Source organism: Budorcas taxicolor, chromosome 23 (assembly GCF_023091745.1).
Source record: "Budorcas taxicolor isolate Tak-1 chromosome 23, Takin1.1, whole genome shotgun sequence".
NCBI classification, from domain to species: Eukaryota; Metazoa; Chordata; class Mammalia; order Artiodactyla; family Bovidae; genus Budorcas; species Budorcas taxicolor.
In genome coordinates, this window is record NC_068932.1 from 3900735 (window position 1) to 3923305 (window position 22571).

Sequence of the window (22571 nt, forward strand, 5' to 3'; positions counted from 1 at the left end):
AAATAAATTCTGTCACTATTTTCATTGTTCCACATCTCTTTGCCAAGAAGTGATGGGACTGGATGACATGATCTTAGTTTTTTGAATATTGCGTTTTAAGTCAGCCTTTTCACTCTCCTTTTTCACTTTCATCAAGAGGCTCTTTAGTTCCTCTTCGATTTCAGCCATAAGGGTGGTGTCATTTGCATATCTGAGGCCATTGATATTTCTCCTGGTAATCTTGATTCCAGCTTATGCTTCATCCAGCCCAGCATTTCACATGATTTACTCTGCATACAAATTAAATAAGCAGATTAACAATATACAACCTTGACGTACTCCTTTCCCAATTTGGAACCAGTACATTTTTCCATGTCCTGTTCTAACTGTTGCTTCTTGATCTGCTTCCAGGAGGCAGGTAAGATGGTCTGGTATTCCCATCTCTTGAGGAATTTTCCAGTTTGTTGTGATCCCCACAGTCAAAGGCTTTAGCGTAGTCAATGAAACAGAAGTAGATGTTTTTCTGGAATTATTTTGTTTTTTCTATGATCCAACAAATGTTGGCTATTTGATCTCTGATTCCTCTGCCTTTTCTAAATCCAGCTTGAACATCTTGAAGTTTACGGTTCACATACTATTGAAGCCTACCTTGGAGAATTTTGAGCATTACTTCACTAGCATGTGAAATGAATACAATCGTGCAATAGTTTCAGCATTCTTTGGCATTGCCTTTCTTTGGGATTGGAATGAAACTGATATTTTCCAGTCCTGTGGCCACTGCTGAGTTTTCCAAATTGCTGGCATATTGAGTGCAGCACTTTCACAGTATCATTTAGGATTTGAAATAGCTCAACCGGAATTCCATCACCTCCGCTAGCTTTGTTTGTAATGATGTTTCCTATGGCCCACTTGACTTTCCACTCCAGGTGAGTGATCAACTTATCATGGTTATTTGGGTCACTAAGATCTTTTTTGTATAGTTCTATGTATTCTGCACCTCCTTTTAATATCTTCTGTTTCTATTAAGTCCATACGCTTTCTGTCCTTTATTGTGCCCATCTTGTAAAAGTATAGGTAAAGGCCATTGGAAGAAATTATAGAGACCAGAAATAAACTATCCACACACATATATAAGCTTCGTATATGACAGAGAAAGCATTGCTTTTTAGTAGGGAAAAGGTAGATTGATCAGTAAATTGTTTAGGGATAAGTGCTTGTATATAGGAACAAAATTAAGATTCCTGTCTCAAATAAGACACAGAGATCAACCTAAATTGAATTCAATCTTAAATAACAAAACATTTAAATCTTTATATGAATATTTAGGGTACTGTCATTATGTTTTTGGAAGAAAGAGGATGCAAAAATTGAAAATCCTAATAAAGATATATTTTCATAAAATTAAAATTTTTCCATCATATGACTCCATAAGACATGGGAAATATATATATTTTAAAGGCATCTCATATAGAAAAATGTCTGTGAAATATTCCCTGATATTATATCCAGAGTCTGTCCAATTCATATCCTTCATGTTCTTCCACTTTTACCACTTGATTTAAGTCATCATCAGTCATCTCTAAACAAGTCTCTACATGTTTATTTCTGCCTCTCTGTAGTCCATTCTCAAACAGATCTAGAGTAGTTTCCTGAAATGTAAGTTGGATGATGGCAATCCTCTGTTTAGAATCGTACAATACCTTCCATATTGTTTAGAATGAAATCTAAGTAAATTTAGAAAACATACTGATCTGCAAGCCCCCAATGTGTCCATAGTTTCATATCTCCTATTCATCATTTATTTCTCAGACACACTGGCCTCTCTATTTTTCACACAAAACAAGAATGCTCTGGTTTAGGTCTTTGACTTTACTTTACCTGTTATGCTATTCTCCAAATAACCACATAGTTTATCCTTCAACTTCTTAGAGTCCCTGTTCAAACAGTACTTGACCAATGAAGCCATTTATTTGATAGCTCTCTTTATCCCAATTACTCTTGTTTTATGTTTCACCTATCACAATCTGACAAAACATATATCCACAAAAACTTATTATTCATTATAGTCTGCCTGGAATTTAGAAGAGTGTTTGAATAATATGCATAGGAATCGTCAAACTTAGGATAGTGGTTACTTCTGGGATGAAGAGGGAGGAGTGGAATTTTAGAGTTTAGATAAGAATTTTTAATAATATATATGAACTTTTTTCTTAACTGAGAATAGCATTTGAGTACCTAGTATTTTATCATTCTTTTTGTTTACTTGGGATATCCCACTGAAAGAAAAATACAGTTTTGGAGTACAGATGTAAATGCCTCATTTATTAAATATGTTTTACTTAGAAGAACAAAATGACAAAAACAATAACAAAGTTTGTACTAAGAGATTTTGCTTTCTGCATTAAACAGGACTGCATTTTTGAAAATGTATCCTAACATTTTAGTGCTTTCTATGGATTTTAATGTAATTTTGATTATACAATTAGCTAAACTTACTATTCCCTTATATGTTATGTCTAAATATCCTTCATACCTACTTAAGCAAAGAATTCAACAGAAGCTAACTAATATATAATTATATTGATTTTGTTTGTTTATTTGTTTTGAGTATGGTAGGATTAACAAAATCGACAGTGAAGTTGATTGAATTTTCAAAAACAATCTCTTTAAATACTTTGACTTGATTGAAAGGCAATATGACATAACTTTGTTTCAACTATTTTATTTAAAAAGGTAGATAAATACAAAAAATAAAATATAATATGGAACTGAATATATATTCAAGATAGGTATAGAGAAATACATCTATATATGTCTATTCATAAATACATATCTAAATATCTAAAAAATGATCAAAGAAATTCATCTTATAGAAAAGTATAACTCAGAATGAGTTACTACTTGGGTATGTTTAGATATGTGATCAACTTTTAACATAAGTTTGGGTGGGTGGATGGTTACATAAATTTAAACACAATAGTTACTGGATTTTTATTTCATAGACCAAAACACTGAGGAGAAAATTATATTAATATTAATGTCTGTTCAAAGGTCAAAAATCTTATGTAAATTATAACTCCTGCCTAGAAGTCCATTAGTCTTTCAAATAAATCACGAAAATTTTTACTTCATTTCCAAGTTGTTTTTTTTTAAGTTTTATTGGTAGTCTTAATTACTATTGTGAGGTGCTAGTTAGAGGAGTCAAGTTAAAAAATCGATGTGAAATGGATCTTTACATAAATTATTATTTAATAATGCACCTTTTATTAATCTAGAGCAGATAGTGGATGGGACTTATACAAGATATTTGTACAGAATAGGATTATGAGCTATAATTCTGAGGTATTAAATGGTCACGTCTTTTGGAAATGTAAGGAGTCATCTTTTAGGTATCACATTTATACGTAGATACAGTTTCAGCTAGGGAGAAATAAGACATCTTTTCCAGGTTAGGAGAAGACTATTACATTTGACCTACAAATTATGTCCCAGGGGAGACTACTTGTCTATATTAAACATTCCCCACTAATATGACCCAGACCTATATGGAAAATTCATTTTTTTATTACAACTGGAATCTCTAGGAATAAAACTTGATTTTTCATGCAAAACAAAATATGCTACTTTCCCATATTTTTATGTTAGCATCACATTGTGTCCTCTTTTGTAATGTGTTTGCTTACTATTCTTTATGATGTCCTTGAATAATTCTAGTTATGAGTTTCTTCTCACTAAGAGAGTATCTACTCCCTAGGCTATAATTACTAGATATAGTAACTCATATTTTCTATTTGTAATCACTCTCATGCACCAATTTTAACCCTCAACAGATTTTTTATTGTATTACACTTTCTTTTTGTAAAACTGTTATATTTCTCACATGCTTTCTATTTTCTTTATTAATAATCAGACTTAATAAAATGTTATCAGTTCTTCTTTTTTTGATCTGCCACAATATATGAGTGACATTCAGCATACTGTGAATAGTTGACCCAAATAAATCTATATTATCTTTTGAAGGAGAAAATAACTGCAAAATCTACCAGCTAATCTTCTGTTCTATTGCAAATTTTACCCTTTTCTACTACTTGTCTGACTCTTTTAAACAAAGTTCTCTTCCATAATGTGCTGGAGGCTAATAATTTTCTGTCAAAATCTTTTACCAATATTAAAACAATTTACTATATAATTATTTATGTTATTATTTAGCAAAGAATCAAATTAAGGTTTATTGTGACTTTTAAAGATATAATCTTACTCATTTTCAGTATTTTTAATTAAAGTATACATTATAATCATCCAAGTGTTCCCAGAAACATCTTATCTCCCCCCTTGTGTAACAAAATTCAGTATCCAATTATATTATAGTGATTCAATGATAGAAGAATGGATTTTCAGTTCCAGATCGATATACTGACAAATTTATTTAAATTATGTAAGCTCTTTGCTTTCAGCATTCTAATTTATAAAATAAATCTCATATAGTATTGATATTAGAAGGTAGAAGTACAGATATAATTTACCAAGAAAGAATTAGGCAATAAAATTAAAAATATTATTTAAAACAATTAATTAATTAAATGTGATAATCATCTTGTTTCCCAGATCTTAATTTTAATTTTGATATTAGACTGTGACTACATTTAAATAATGTCTCTACTTTACAGGCACATAATCTATTAAAAAGTTAACATTACCAAACCAATATATGAAACTCTTTCCCTACAGTTCAATGGTCTTTAACAAGCCTTTACTGCTGTTTTCAGAATTCATAGTTTCTTCGTTTTGGTTCCTGAATTTGTGTCTGTTAGTTAAGGATATTTTTAAAAGGACATAATAATTTACTAAAAAAAAAAATAGATTTATGACTTTTCAGAAAGATACATATGATGATTATTTTAGACAAACTATCTATTAAATAAAGGAATCATATAGAGCCCAAAAGAAAGAACATTTGAAGAGTCTTGCAACACAGATTCTATGCCAAGCCTTACTAAAATTAGCTGTGTACAACATTTAGAGGGAGGATGAAGTTTCACTCATCTGTAATATATTTCAGCAAAAATATATAAAATCAACAAAGAACAAAATATGTTTCAAATTTCAATTTTTTTTCAAATTGAGTAATGGAAGAGGTGATTAAATATATTTAACACTAAGTTAAGGCATATGTGGAGAATAACATCCAAATTTTCATGAATACTAAATAAGCAATATTTGTTTTGTTAATATTTTTAATATAAGAATATGAAAATTGTTGAAACATGGTTATTTCTCTCACTAGTTTTGTTAATTTATCAAAATCACATAGTAAGAAAATACCAGAGCCATGTTTGGAACCCAAGAAATTTGGTCAAGTTCATACTCTTAACCTATACACTCTACCATATCCAAAGCATTAGATTCTTTGTTTTTAAAACAGGAATAGAGTTATAATGGGTTCCCCAGGTAGCTCAGTAGTAAAGAACATACCTTCTAATGCAAGAGTCTCAAGTTTGATCCCTGGGTTGGGAACATTCCCTGGAGAAGGAGATGGCAACCCACTCCAGTATTCTTGCCTGGAAAATTCCATGGATAGAGGAGTCTGGTAGGCTACACTCCATGATGTCACAAAAGAGTTGGATATGACTTAGTGACCCAAATGACAAGAGTCATGATATTGTCATTAGGATTAAAAGGAGTTATTTTATTTAGGCATAGAGTCAACACAATAGCTAGTTAATAGGTGATGGTTTTGATTCTCATCATATGTGCTATGTTTTACTCTACAGTTCTAGTTAGATAATATATTCAGAAAGTGAAGGTGAAAAGTGAAAGTGTTAGTCACTCAGTCATGTCTGCCTCTTTGCAGCCCCATGGACTATAATCATATACATTCAGAATATATATATATATATAGTCTCAGAATATATTCAGAAAAATCAGCATTAAACCCAGCGTACATGGCCACTAGTTGACTACAAGTGCTTCTGTTCAGTACCTACTCCAGCAATGGAAATTATGGCAAATACTTAACCTGTAAGTTATGCTTCCACATGAGCACTGAATTAGAATGATAGCCAGTAATGGGTTAGATCTCAGATGAAAAAGGGGAAAAGTATATCTTATAAGAAACTGAGAAAAATAGTAATCAGGTAACTATTATTCAAATTTACCATGGAACTATGGTACTTAACTATGAATACAGATGAAAATCCATTTGTTTATGTTCTCTGGTAGTATGCAGATAGGTTAAGAGTATGTATCTCATAAGCCAAGAAATCTGGATATATTCTTCAGAGGGGATTTGCTTTGTTCATAGTTTTTTGTATATTAACCATTCTGCTATTTTTTTCCCGTTCTCAAGGAGTAAAGATATCTAGAGACTTTCTATACATTTCATTTATATATCTTCTTTTGTAGACTACTGCTTTGAAATTTTTGCACGTGGAAAGTTGTCTTCATTTTTTATTTGTCAGATTTTATTATGCTGTCTAGGAATGAATCTCTTGTGAGATATTCCTGACAAAATATGAAAAATATATTTCATTCTATGGCTTTTTCTTTTCAATCTTAATGGTATCTTAATCTTAATGCCTTGTGAGGAAGGCATGAAAGAATGTTTTTTTATAAGTAAATACTTTAAGACTTGTAGGCCATAGAGTGCCTATCTCTTTCTGTTGTAGTGATAATGTGGCCATAGATGCTAAATAAACAATTGGTATGACTGTGTTCCAGGCAAATGATTAACAGAGAATGAATTTGAATTTCATATAATTTCTAAGTTTCTTGAATATCTTTTCGTTTTTCAGTAATTTTCCAAAAAGTTCTTAGATGTTAGGACTTACAAACCATCAGCATGGGTTCACTGGAATAAAACATTCATCGAACTATGAACTTAAGAATTGTGCACCTTTACTGTGTATAAACTATACCTTGAAAGGAAGTAAAAACTGACTAAAAGGTTTAATCTGAAAAAAACTTCAGCATAACAACTGGATTTGACTCATTTGAAGTAATATAGAGACCTTTACTTTGAAGCTTTTTATATCTTTTTATTTTTAGTCCATCTTTAGTAAATTTTATGATATCAAATCCACATGTCTTTTCACTGCCTCTTTTTATCCCAAAGGCATTATTAAACCCATAAGTGAAAACCTGGGAAAATACAGAACCATTCATTTTGTGGTAAAGTGACTGAGGAAGGACACTGATATAGATACCTTATCTTCAAAACTAAGTATCAAACTTTCAATTAAAACCAGAATTTAACCACTCTGTAGCAAGTGTCCATTTTACTCAGCGGCAGAGCTTTCAGGAGGGTCCTGTGGTCCACATTCACTGGATCTTCTGATTAATCTCTGAGTTTAACTTTTCTACAGACTTGATTCACTAACTTGCTCCACCCACTTTTTATCTTAATTTGTTGAATTTCTATTCTACTGATAAAAGAACACTGTTTTCTTCGCTTCAGTATTGACTTTTCCTTTTTGTGCTTTTAGAATTTTATTTCAGCAGCATTATAGACAGGATAGAAGACACATCTATGTAACTACACAGACATCTTGAATAAAAACCAACACATTTCAAGTTAAATTAGATTTATCCTTACATGATAATGTAGTATCAGGCTTGATTAAAGTGGTTATAATTGTTTATTCATCCAAATGAAGGTAGTATGGTTCAAATTCCATAAGCAAATCTGAGTATTTTATTGTTTCATTGGTGTTGGAGAAGTTGTTACCAGAGGGAAGAACAAGGATGGAAAGTCTTGCATGAGATCTATTTTACTAATTCTAATGGAAAACCGTTGACAATTATATTTTAGTGTTATCTGTATATTATACATGTCTCTTTGGGGTCTAAGGTTATCAAGATATTTTTAAAACATTTAACTGTGGATTCTCCCAACTGTGGAATATTGGGCCCTTTTTTGATACTTGAGTTCTGCTACTGATATGAGGAAATAGTAGGTATGTTTTTACAAATATTTCTAAAACAAACTCTTGACAGAAACCCCTCAGAGTGCCCCAATGCCCTTTATTATTCAATTTATATAATTATCAATGCATCCATGAATGTGAAGATCAATCTTCCCATGGGATATTAAATCAATGTCCTAGCAGGAAGTGGTTTCTATTTTCTTCAGTGTAATTCTTGAGAGTATATATGACAATTAAAAAATCTTGAAGTTCTAGCTCTAATAATACTTGGCATTTAAAATAGCTCACTTTGATAGAAATATTTGTATTTCACCCAGTCTTCTCATTCCCTGGCTTGACAGATGTCAATCAGTAGTTAACTACCTTTATTTATCACATGCAATTGATGATTCTTGTTTCTTATACTTAATCTCATTTCTCAAACTTCCACTTTTCAAAATCTTAATATGGATTGAGCATAAAGATCAATGCCAGAACTTGATTTGATCTTCTCTAGTTTTAAATCTTCATAGAGGAAATGTAAAGTATATGTAATTTAAGTGAATCCCAAAACAGAAGGGACTATTTAGAAGATTGTTTCAGTACAGTTCAGTAGCTCAATCATGTCTGACTCTTTGCGACCCCATGGACTACAGCACGCCAGTCCTCCCTGTCCATCACCAACTCCCGGAGTTTACTCAAACTCAGTCCATTGAGTCGGTGATGCCATCCAACCATCTCTTCCCCTGTCATCCCCTTGTCCTCCTGCCTTCAAGCATTTTGCATGATGTACTCTGCATGAAAGTTAAATAAGCAGGGTGACAATATACAGTCTTAATGTACTCCTTTCCTAACTTGGAACCAGTCTGTTGTTCCATGTCCTGTTCTAAGTGTTGTTTCTTGACCTGTATACAGATGTCTCAGGAGGCAGGTAAGGTGTTCTGATATTCTGAACACTTTCAGAATTTTCCACAGTTTGTTGTGATCCACACAGTCAATGGCTTTAGTGTAGCCAATTAAGCAGAAGTAGCTGTTTTTTCTGGAATTCTTTTGTGTTTTCTGTGATCCAGCAGATGTTGGCAATTTGATCTCTGGTTCCTCTGCCTTTCCTAAATCCAGTTTATACATCTGAAAGTTCTCGGTTCACATACTGTTGAAGCCTAGCTTGAAGGATTTTGAGCATTACCTTGCTAGTGTGTGAAAGGAGTACAGCTGTGAGGTGGTTTGAATATTCTTTGAGAGTTCCCAAAAAATTGGCTAAATCATTGCTATGTAGTTTATGTAATAAGTTTATAAATATGCTTACATGACACAGAGAATTTTCATTTCTCCTGTAAGATGTGATGTTTAATAGTTCATATGGTCATCCTTAAAAATTTAGTGACAAATACAATTCTCAATTAAATACATTTGTTTATAGGATAGAAGGTAATTTTTCTGGCACTGATACAGATATCTTATTTCTGAATTTACCTTGTCTGTAAAAAGTGAAATGCAGTGTCTGAGGATACATTTTGTTGACAGAAAATTCATGCTGTGAGGTTTTTGGAGGTTCAGCATAGAAAGCATATATATGTGGTGATTATTTTAAACTTTCTTGATGCTTTGACACACTCAAAAACTGTAAGGAGAATTATTCTTGTGAAATTATTATTATTATTATTGTGAAATAATATTATTTTATGTATTCAGTTCAGTTCAGTCGCTCAGTCGTGTCCGACTCTTTGCAACCCCATGAATTGCAGCACGCCAGGCCTCCCTGTACATCACCAACTCCCGAAGATCACTCAGACTCACGTCCATCGAGTCAGTGATGCCATCCAGCCATCTCATCCTCTGTCATCCCCTTCTCCTCCTGCCCCCAATCCCTCCCAGCCTCAAAGTCTTTTCCAATGAGTCAACTCTTCGCATGAGGTGGTCAAAGTACTGGAGTTTCAGCTTTAGCATCATTTCTTCCAAAGAAATCCCAGGGTTGATCTCCTTCAGAATGGACTGGTTGGATCTCCTTGAAGTCCAAGGGACTCTCAAGAGTCTTCTCCAACACCACAGTTCAAAAGCATCAATTCTTTGGTGCTCAGCCTTCTTCACAGTCCAACTCTCACATCCATACATGACCACTGGAAAAACCATAGCCTTGACTAGATGGACCTTAGTCAGCAAAGTAATGTCTCTGCTTTTGAATATGCTATCTAGTTTGGCCATAACTTTTCTTCCAAGGAGTAAGCGTCTTTTAATTTCATGGCTGCAATCACCATCTGCAGTGATTTTGGAGCCCCAAAAAATAAAGTCTGACACTGTTTCCACTGTTTGCCCATCTATTTCTGATCAAATGATGGGACCAGATGCCATGATCTTCGTTTTCTGAATGTTGAGCTTTAAGCCAACTTTTTCACTCTCCTCTTTCACTTTCATCAAGAGGCTTTTGAGTTCCTCTTCTCTTTCTGCCATAAGGGTGGTGTCATCTGCATATCTGAGGTTATTGATATTTCTCCCAGCAGTCTTGGTTCCAGCTTGTGTTTCTTCCAGTCCAGCATTTCTCATGATGTACTCTGCATATAAGTTAAATAAGCAGGTTGACAATATACAGCCTTGATGTACTCCTTTTCCTATTTGGAACCAGTCTGTTGTTCCATGTCCAGTTCTAACTGTTTCTTCCTGAGCTGCATACAGATTTCTCAAGAGGCAGGTCAGGTGGTCTGGTATTCCCATCTCTCAGAATTTTCCACAGTTTCTTGTGATCCACACAGTCAAAGGCTTTGGCATAGTCAATAAATAAATATTCTGCATTATTCTTGTATTATTAGTGTGAAACTGCAGAGTGGTGAGGTAACTTGCCTTAAAGTGTCTTTTTAATGCAGAAACACGAAATGCTTTCACACAGAAAAAAATCACTTTTCCAAGTTAAGTGGTTGTTTAAAGAAAAGATACATTTTATAAGTAAGTATTCCAGTGAGGGAATAACTATACTTTTGCTGACAGCACAAAGACAGACATAGATAAGGAGAAAATATTGATCGTACCTCAGAATGATCTGAATTTTTATCAGACTGGTTTGAATATGAACCCTGAAGCTCACTCTGTCACTTGATCATGTTGCTGGGTCCTGCTTATCCTGTGTTACTTTATCTCCAAAGTAAATTTAGCCATGAATGTTCAATAAATTGTAGGTAATTGTATTACGTACAGTTGACGGGAACAGAGTAAAGTCCTGCTTAAAAGAAATACATTGAATAGTTTAACAGTGTCAACACCCCACAGTGAGTTGTTGTTTTTTTTTTTTTCCTTCTTAGAACTTGTGCACTGCAGCATAGCTGAAAGGATACTCTATGGAATTATTTTGTTCAAATCCTTTCAAGCTGCTTCTGTGGAGAAACAAATTCCTATGAGTTAACTCTGGCAGTAGGAAACTCTCAGGAGATAATGTAGCCTCTATATCCGCCATTGCAATTCTTCTGAAGTCTGTGGACCTTGCAAATGATTGCTTTCCCTCTTTTCCATAGTCTAGAGCATCATTGTTAAAGTAAATTTCAGTTCCAATGTCAGATGACTTTAATTTTTGAGGACATGGAAAATTAAATGATCTCCAGATATCTAACCATTTTATTCCATATTCAAGGTATCTCTTCCTCTAAAATGATGGAATAGTTACTTTGATACTTAGAAAGGGTAAAATCATTTATTTAATACTAGGTGAAAAATTTAGCAAAAAATCTTTTTAATATTTTTCCTAACAAATCTCCCAAAATCTCTCATGAAAATGCAAAGTTGAATAGGGTAAGAAGATGGTCCACCTATAGTATCTACAGAGAAAATTAATTCTACTAAGTTTGTAAAGTTGTTTTTCTCCTTTCAAGTGTTTGTTTGTTTGTTTTTAAAGCAAGTTTGTAAAACACAACTACTGTGAACAATAAATCCACATTAAATGGTAAATAATAAAACCATTCAGAATAAATAACTTGAATTTGGCAAGTATAGGATGCTGATTCTTTCCTTAGTTAATTAATCACTATGAAGAATTAAAGTGACAATTACATTTGCTGTATCAGGACTGTGACTCTACCACCAATTATGAAATTTTCATTGATAATAGAAAGTATAGTATCTGAGAAAAGAAGCATTCCCATATTATACACACACACACACATGTATATGCAATCAGTTTACCCACAGGGGTTCTATCCTTGATTTTTTGATCCAATAGGATCAAAGCATGAATATAACCCTTCCAGCTTGTATGACCTTGAAGGTAAAAATGCTTACAAGTACTGTGTCCATATGTAATTGGAAATTTGACTAATTCTTCAGAGTTCAAAATAGATCAGGAATAATGCATACATAAGAAATATCATTAGACCTGTCCAATCTGGAGATAAAAATAAAATAACCTACAAGGAGCCTTGCCTTATAGCCCTCTTCCAGGTAACTATAATACAAAGCTTCAGTGCCTTTATTAATGCGTTATCAAATGATTGCTAGGCATTCTCAAGTTGTCGTGTCTCACATTACCTCTGGAAATCAGCTTCAGCAAAGCAGTTTTGAGGTAGACTCTGACTGATTCAATTTTCTGCTACAGATCAGCAAAGGTACTCAGCTTTCCTGTCATTTTGGAGCTTCATTATCTCTGCTGGGTGTTGGAATTAGGGAATAACTATAGAAAATTACTGTCTCCCTGACCTTGAACCTAAAATATCATAGATCAATGCAGCAATAGCTAAGGCCTGAACCTCAAATTTCTTTCTTGATCACAATGGGGACAAGTCATGTTCAAATCACATAACCAGAATACAGCAGAGCTGGACTACAATTCAACTTTTAATCTCCAATTAAGTGAGTTCATAGTACATTAAATTTATTTTATCTTCTATAGGAATCTATACTTTCCTCCCTCCCCATTATCAGCCATGTTCATAGCTGCTTAATGATTAGTAGGATTTGAAAAGAGACTCATATGAAAACAAAGATATGAGTACACAAACACCATCTTTCTATGTTAATGTGCTTAGTTTAGCATTTAAATAAGTGTAAACCAGATTTCTGTAAACACTTTTTTTTATAGTTGAGCAATTTGTTTGATTATTAAACTTTAGAATTCTTATAATTCACTCTCATAGTGAAAAGAAGTATATCCTTGATTTTGTAGATGTCTCTTTATTTGCTAATTGCTTGCATTCTTATAATTTTGCCTTTATAGATGGTTCAAAATAGATACGAGATTTCTTCCAGCTTGCTGTTTGTTTCATATAGAAGATAGCATGAAGAGTAGGGACCATAAGTATGCTTTTCATTGCTATATTCTGATCTGTTCTCTTACTGTTATAGTTTTTTTTTTTTTTTTAATAGGCATTGTTTTTTAGAATTAGGGCTTTTTAGAATAGTTTTAGATTCACAGTAAGACGGAGTAGAAGTTACTGAGATTTCCCACGTGAACCCCCCCGCCCTTCCACACACACACACAAATGCATGGCCTCCCCCATTATCAACATCCCCCAATATCACTGGCACAACTGGGGAACATACACTGATATGTCATTATCCTCCAAAATCCATAGCTTACATTATCATTTACACTTGGTGTTTAACATCCTATGGGTTTGGAGAAATTCAAAATGGCATGTATCCACTATTATAACATACAGATGAGTTTAACTCCCTTAAATAAACTCTTTGCTCTACCTATTCATCACTCCTTTCTCCCATCCTCTGGTAACAACTAATCTCTTTATGGTCTTCAAATTTTCGAGTTTTTCAGAATGTCATATAGTTAAAATTATATAGCATGTAGCCTTTGCAAATTGACTTATTTCCCTTTAGTAATATGCATTTAAATTTTCTCTTTCCATGGGCAACAGTTCATTTATATTTAGCACTGAATTATATTCTATCGACAAATTATTTAATAATTTCCCTGATGAAATCTTGGTTGTTTCTGAATGTTTGCAGTTATGTATGAAGCTGCTGTAAGCATCTTTGTGCAAATAAAAAAAAAATAAAGCCAATACAGGACAAAAAAAAAAAAAAAAAGCATCTTTGTGCAGGCTCTTGTGTGGATGTGTTTTCAGTTGATTTGGGTAAATACCAAGGAGCATGATTGCTGGATCATATACAGTAAGTTTCAGTTCAGTTCAGTTCAGTTGCTCAGTCGTGTCCAACTCTTTGCGACCCCATGAATCGCAGCACGCCAGGCCTCCCTGTACATCATCACCAACTCCCGGAGTTCACTCATACTTGCATCCATCGAGTCAGTGATGCCATCCAGCCATCTCATCCTTTGTCGTCCCCTTCTTCTCCTGCCCCTAATACCTCCCAGCTTCAAAGTCTTTTCCAATGAGTCAACTCTTCACATGATGTGGTCAAAGTACTGGAGTTTCAGCTTTAGCATCATTCCTTCCAAAGAAATCCCAGGGTTGATCTCCTTCAGAATGGACTGGTTGGATCTCCTTGCAGTCCAAGGGACTCTCAAGAGTCTTCTCCAACACCACAGTTCAAAAGCATCAACTCCTCGGTGTTCAGCCTTCTTCACAGTCCAACTCTCACATCCATACATGACCACTGGAAAAACCATAGCCTTGACTAGATGGACCTTAGTCAGCAAAGTAATGTCTCTGCTTTTGAATATGCTATCTAGGTTGGTCATAACTTTTCTTCCAAGGAGTAAGTGTCTTTTAATTTCATGGCTGCAATCAACATCTGCAGTGATTTTGGAGCCCCAAAAAATAAAGTCTGATACTGTTTCCACTGTTTCCCCATCGATTTCCCATGAAGTGATGGGACCAGATGCCGTGATCTTTGTTTTCTGAATGTTGAGCTTTAAGCCAACTTTTTCGCTCTCCTCTTTCACTTTCATCAAGAGGCTTTTTAGTTCCTCTTCACTTTCTGCCATGAGGGTGGTGTCATCTGCATATCTGAGGTTCTTGATATTTCTCCCGGCAATCTTGATTCCAGCTTGTTTCTTCCAGTCCAGCGTTTCTCATGATGTACTCTGCATATAAGTTAAATAAGCAGGGTGACAATATACAGCCTTGTCGTACTCCTTTTCCTATTTGGAACCAGTCTGTTGTTCCATGTCCAGTTCTAACTGTTGCTTCCTGAGCTGCATACAGATTTCTCGAGAGGCAGGTCAGATGGTCTGGTATTCCCATCTCTCAGAATTTTCCACAGTTTATTGTGATCCACACAGTCAAAGGCTTTGGCATAGATATAATGGTCATGTGAGTTAAATTCACCCATACCAGTCCGTTTTAGTTTGCTGATTCCTAGAATGTCGATGTTCACTCTTGCCATCTCCTGTTTGACCACTTCCAATTTGCCTTGATTCATGGACCTGACATTCCAGGTTCCTATGCAATATTGCTTTTTACAGCATCGGACCTTGCTTCTATCACCAGTCACATCCACAGCTGGGTATTGTTTTTGCTTTGGCCCCATCCCTTCATTCTTTCTGGAGTTATTTCTCCACTGATCTCCAGTAGCATATTGGGCACCTACTAACCTGGGGAGTTCCTCTTTCAGTATCCTATCATTTTGCCTTTTCATACTGATCATGGGGTTCTCAAGGCAAGAATACTGAAGTGGTTTGCCATTCCCTTCTCCAGTGGGACCACATTCTGTCAGACCTCTCCACCATGACCCGCCCATCTTGGGTTGCCCTACAGGCATGGCTTAGTTTCATTGAGTTAGACAACCGTTGTGGTCCTAGTGTGATTAGATTGATTAGTTTTCTGTGAGTATGGTTTCAATGTGTCTGCCCTCTGATGCCTTCTTACAACACCTACCATCTTACTTGGGTTTTTCTTACCTTGGACGAGGGGTATCTCCTCCCACCACCCTTCCTGACCTTCAATGTGGGATGGCTCCTCTATGCCCTCCTGCACCCGCACAGCCATGACTTCTTGGGTGGGGTTGCTCCTCCCGGCCACCACCCCTGGCCTCGGGTGCCGCCCCTGGCTTCGGACGCGGGGTGGCTCCTCTCGGCCGGCCCCCCTGACCTCGGATGCAGGGTAGCTCCTCTTGCCATTCCTGCGGTGTCACAGCCTGGCACTCTAGGCCGCTGCCCCTGACCTCGGACGTGGGGTAGCTCTTGGCCATGCTTAGTGCTCCGGGCGCTGCCGCCACCGCCTGCACTTAGTTTTGTTCAAAATCATCCAGCCAACTATCTTCCAAAGTAACAGTACCATTTTGCATACCCGCCAGCAGTAAGCTGGGTTTTTCAGTTTAATATATTGTCTGTCCTTAATGACAAATCATGTGTAAATAGATATTCCTTTTAAAGAGGCAAAAATTCTGTTAAGAAAAGCATAAACGTGTTTTTAAAATTGGCTACACACACAGTTCTTGTCAGTTACCGCATTTTGTTATAACTACGGTTTTTAGGAGAGGAAAATAATTATTTTAATCTGTCAGGTCACACTATCTTGAGTGCCATACTTTCTGAGAATTCCCTAGTGCTGCAAGCCCTGAAATATCTATCTGCCCCTTGAGATTTGTTATAATTTCTACTCTGAAATTTGTGCAGCATATTACAATTATGTTTCTTGAGCAATTATTACATATGCATGTAGTTTTTATTAATAGTTTTATAATGTGAGTTCAAGCTGGATATAAATCTGACTACCTTTTCACTGAGCTTAATTCATTCCATTTGTATTGATCTAATAGGATAATTTTTCAGGCCTAACTTTCATTTAGGATTAACACTTTAGTCTCAGAAATCTGTTCACAGTATAATTACAGCATTTCTTATCAGAGTTTGTAACATGAAAAATGTTCCATTGTAATTTAGTATCAAAACTGAATTAGTCCATTGCATGTGAGGAACAGGAAGTATTATAAAAACATGTTGTTTTAGAAAGTGGTATTTTTATCTGAAAAATATATATGTATAAATATACATAAATGCAGATATACAAAAATTATACTTTTGGAGCTCACATACACCGAAGATAATTTCAAATCACTTGGTAAAATGTATAAAATTAGGAGGTCAAAGTATGGTTTATGCAATATTTTAATCTGAGTCAGTAATAATGGATGCAAGATGAAAGAGACGACTTTGAATTAACTCCCCACTCTCCTACTCAAACTTCATTTTGTACCTGACTAATGATAGTAGACAGTATCATCTATGTTCAAAATACCAGACACTCTTTTTAATTTGGAATGTTTTTAATACAGTCTCTGGAATTACCTGTAGGGTGTATTTGCAGGTAGATCTAAAATCTTCTATTTCCTTATCAACTCTACTTCAGTTGAAATTAGAAAAGTATGTAATAATAATGTAGTTTTGGGAGCCTGTTAAAGACTAGACCTGTACTCAAAATCACACTGAAGCAGTATGCTTTCTGTTATAATAGCTAAACCAATATATTAAGTGTAAAGACTGATGAAGAAGTACTCGGAGTCCATGGATTTATGAACAGTGTGGAGATATCTGCTTACAGAAGCCTTTGACTGCACCTTAAAAGTTCAATAGTCCTAGAAACATTTGAAAATTCCTCCTTTCCCACTTAGGAGCAGACTTCATCTATTCACTGGAAATGTAAAATTTGGGTATCATAGTACTTCTTTTAAAAGTCTAAACTATTAACATGTAGCCATCCTTTTAAAGAGCACTGAAGTGCTATTTCACTTTTGTGTATACTACATATAATTATAGAACATAAGGTCTAGAATGGTAGGGACATTTATTTATGTTGTTCATTGCTATATTTCTGGGGCTAGCAATGATGTTAAGACAAATAATAATTACCCAACAAATGTTGAATGATTGAATGTAAATTTAATTCCTGCCAGATGAGTTGATAATTATATAAAGCCTTTGTATTAGTCTGTTTAGGCTGCTATAACAAAATACCACAGAGGGGTGGCTTATAAATATTGAAAATTCATTTCTTATAATTCTGGGGTCTGGAACTCAGAGAGCAGGATGACAGTGATTGAACGAGGGTCCTTCTCCAGATTGCAGAATTCTTCATACATGATAGAAGGAACTAGAGAGCTCTGTGGGATCTTTTTTATAAGAGCTATAATCCTATTCATGAGGATTCCACCCTCAGGAGCTAATCACTTCCCTAAGGCCCTACCTTCTACTACCATCACCTGGGGTTAGGATTTCAACAAAGGAATCTGAGGGGACAAAAACATTCAGACCATAGCACTGATCAAATTAATAAGATTTTAAATCTTATGATGTTTAAAATTATAAGCATAAACGTGTTAAGATACATACTGATGTGTTTAACAACCTAAAATTCTTTTTTCCGAAAAGGTTTAGTTTATCCATTAATGATGTACTTGCTACCTGATGGTCATCATTTATAATGTATGGATCCACCTCCTGTAGCTTCAGGGTAACTAGGTTTTTGCATTTTAATTATGGGCTTGACTAGCTGAGTTAAATCTGTGTGTGCTTATTATTATTGAATAAATCTTTCAGCTAGTGTCCAGTTTTATCCGAGGAAAGAAAATTTAGATAGTTATATGCAACATTTATTCCCTAAGTAAATAGAGTTGACATTTCTTTGACTAGTAGTGAAAGTTTGAAGTCTCACATTACTCTGGATCTAATGATTTTTTTTTTTATCCTTATAGACATGGAAGTAGTTCAGCAATGGTGAAATATTTCTTAGATTCTTAGATTTTTATGTTTATCTCTTAAGTGATCTTTTATTTTTATTTATTTTTAATTGGTGAATAGTTGTTTCACAGTGTTGTGTTGGTTTCTTCCATACAATAATGCAAAAAGTCACAATTGTATATATATATCCCCTCCCTCTTGAACTTGCTTCCTTTCTCCCATCCCAGCTGTGTAGGTTGTCACAGAGTGCCAGACAGCTTCCCACTCTTTTATACTCCAATTATTGTTCCATGTTATCAATCCATCTACCCGATACACAAAGCCATTCTTTATTATGGCCCTATATTCCATGTGTCTTATTTCCTTAATATGCTATTATACCATTCATTTTTTATTCCAACCTCCTTTTTAAGATTTCTGTTTACATTTCCTTCCACAGTTCCTAAAACCTAACCACACTCTCCTCTGTGACCGCACGGACTGTAGCCCACCAGGTTCCTCTGTCCATGGGATTTTCCAAGCAAGAGTACTGGAGTGGGTTACCATTTCCTTCTCCAGAGGATCTTCCTGAACCAGGGATCAAACCTGGGTCTCCTGCATTGTAGGCAGACACTTTACCATCTGAGCCACCAGGGAAGCCTCTACTCATTATTACACATGTGCAATAATGCTGTTTTCTATTAGAGTATCACTTTAAACAACTACTAAATTGTCCAGAGTTTAAAAATTCTCAATTGTCAAACTATTGGCAATGGAGAGAAGAAACATGAAAATCAATATTTGTTTACATAAATATCCACAAGATGCATTGCTATGTCAACTCATAACTGCAACTCAGATCTCTTACAGAAATACATAAATCCAATGAGGGAAGTGGATGCAATTTAATGGCTACTTGATGGGGGATGAGACATGTAGAATGAAAGAAATTAGTCCAGATGATGTTATAATGCTCATGTCTGTCTTAGTTTTCCATGCTGCTCTAATGATTGCATATTTTCCTCTGTGATGATAGCTTTCTTCATCTCTGCCATATTGTATAAATGTCCTTCTCCTCTAATCTTGAATATCATAGGTTATGTGAAGTTCTTTGTATTCCTCAAGCAGCCTACCATTCTCTTTAGGATTCCATTGCTCTTTATGCATATCTTTATTTTATTATCCTTTAATTATTAATTTGCAATACTTTCAACTCACTTGAGTGTGAGATTATTAAGCAGCAGTTAGAACTGGACATGGAACAACAGATTGGTTCCAAATAGCAAAAGGAGTGCATCAAGGCTGTATATTGTCAACCTGCTTATTTAACTTATATGCAGAGTACATCATGAGAAACGCTGGACTGGAAGAAACACAAGCTGGAATCAAGATTTCTGAGAGAAATATCAATAACCTCAGATATGCAGATGACACCACCCTTATGGCAGAAAGAGAAGAGGAACTCAAAAGCCTCTTAATGAAAGTGAAAGAGGAGAGTGAAAAAGTTGGCTTAAAGCTCAACATTCAGAAAACAAAGATCATGGCATCCGGTCCCATCACTTCATGGGAAATCGATGGGCAAACAGTGGAAACAGTGTCAGCCTTTATTTTTTCGGGCTCCAAAATCACTGCAGATGGTGATTGCAGCCATGAAATAAAAGATGTTTACTCCTTGGAAGAAAAGTTATGACCAGCCTAGATAGTATATTCAAAAGCAGAGACATTACTTTGCCGACTAAGGTCCATCTAGTCAAGGCTATGGTTTTTCCTGTGGTCATGTATGGATGTGAGAGTTGGACTGTGAAGAAGGCTGAGCGCCGAAGAGTTGATGCTTTTGAACTGTGGTGTTAGAGAAGACTCTTGAGAGTCCCTTGGACTGCAAGGAGATCCAACCAGTCCATTCTGAAGGAGATCAAACCTGGGATTTCTTTGGAAGGAATGATGCTAAAGCTGAAACTCCAGTACTTTGGCCACCTCATGAAAAGAGTTGGCTCATTGAAAAAGACTCTGATGCTGGGAGGGATTGGGGGCAGGAGGAGAGGGGGATGACCGAGGATGAGATGGCTGGATGGCATCACTGACTCGATGGACGTGAGTTTGAGTGAACTCCGGGAGTTGGTGATGGACAGGGAGACCTAGCGTGCTGTGATTCATGTGGTCGCAAAGAGTAGGACACAACTGAGCGACTGAACTGAGCAAGGTATACCTAACATATTAGATCCGTTAATAACTTGCAGTATTTGTATAATATCTCTTTGACTAAGCCATCAGGACTGACTGACTCAGTGGAGAACCAGGGAATATCTGTTTCTTCCTAGTGAATTTACCTAGAAATATTAAAAACTAAGGGCAAATAGACTGAAAGGGGGCCATGCAACTGAGAACAAATTCCATATTAATGGCATATTAATGAATTTCATGGGCACCTAAAGATATTCCTTGACTGATATTGTGCCAAAAAGCCAGATGATATATTGGGGGCAGAGTTATAAACTATGCCTTGTGAGAAAGTGTAGCAAAATCAAAGTAACCAAGAGATAGTAATGGACATAATAGTGGTTGTTCTATTATTTATTACTTAAATGCATGCATGCCAAGTCACTTCAGTTGTGTCTGCCTCTGTGTGACCCTATGGACAGCAGCTCACCAGGCTCCTCTGTCCACAGGATTCTTTAGGCAAGAATACCGAAGTGGGTTGCCATTTCCTTCTCCAATTACTTAAATAAAAGGGTATATTGTATATAATTAGTGATATTTGTTCTTTTGGTTTATAAATACAATACCTGTTTGATTCTTCCGTTCTAGGTTTTATGATCATCAGTCTACATAGATGACATCATTTACTTTTATTCTAGCAGCATTGGGTACAATTGTATAACGAGTAAACTGAGATGTAGAGATTTTAAGTTAATTATGTCAGGTCAACTAGGAAGAAGGGAGTAAAGCCAAGATTCCAGTTTGTGTCTCTAAGATTAAATCCTGTGTGTTTTACCACCTAAAATCACCAGGCCAAAGATGCTGGTACTTTTTTCTTCACTTATTTAATATTATTTCCCTTCCTTCAGCTCTACCTTCTTCATGATGGGTTTTATTAGAGTCATTTAGAAAATATCAGTATGCATCTTGTTCAGTGCTTGGTATTCTATGCAGAAAAGGTGTGAGGTATATCCAGAGTAACCACTGAACACTGGAAAATGCCTGTGGAAGAACCTGCAGGACAAGCAATAATGATGCATACTAGACAGTAATTGCCCTAGAAAAAACAAACACAGGCTTGAAAACACATTGGGAAAATGGGACTGGGAGTGGCAGAAGAGGTCACTGTTGCTGCTGCCTTGCCTGATGTTTGGGAGGAGTTAATTATTGAACAGCAGGTGTTTTCTGTACTCAGCAGAGAGCCTCCCAAAAGCAAAACTGGCAGAGCTGCCTCTGAACAAGAGCCGCCGATAGTGCCATTGTTTGGCACGATGAACCAAGCTTTCTGCTCTGGGAAATGCTTCATTGTATTATTTGGGATTTCATCCAGCCTGGATCCTATCGGACAGAATTGCCTCATTGTGTTATTTCTGACTGACTGGGGTAAGACTGCAGGTTTTGCTTTTCTGAAAATCAACCTGAAGCAAATCACCTTTGATTATGGGTTGAATTTACGAAGTTGTTTATTTCTCATCTTATTTTCTGGTCTCAGGAACTGCAGAGTTAAATCCAGTAAGATCAAGCCACATTGCCTTCCTTCCAGATTCCAAAATGTCTGAAGATATTAAAAAGCAAACAAACACACTAATAAAGATTAACTCCTGTTTCATTATAAAAGTGAATTTTTTCCAATGCCCCTCCTTCTTGGTCCTAGGCAAGCCAATATAATGTTAAGTTAAATTGCATATTATATATTTCTAAAAGTAAAGCATAGCTTTATATTAACTGTTTCATATAATATTTAATTTTATAAGGACTTATTGTGGAGAAAAATGGCTTTGATGAAAATGCCCATTAAAGAGTAAAACACACACACACACACCCCATCTATATTAATGAAAATACTTATAACACCATGATAGTTCACACTTATTTAATATTCATTAAATACTAAGTTGTGTTAAGCTCTTTAAACACACTTTCTAAATTAATTCACAGATTAA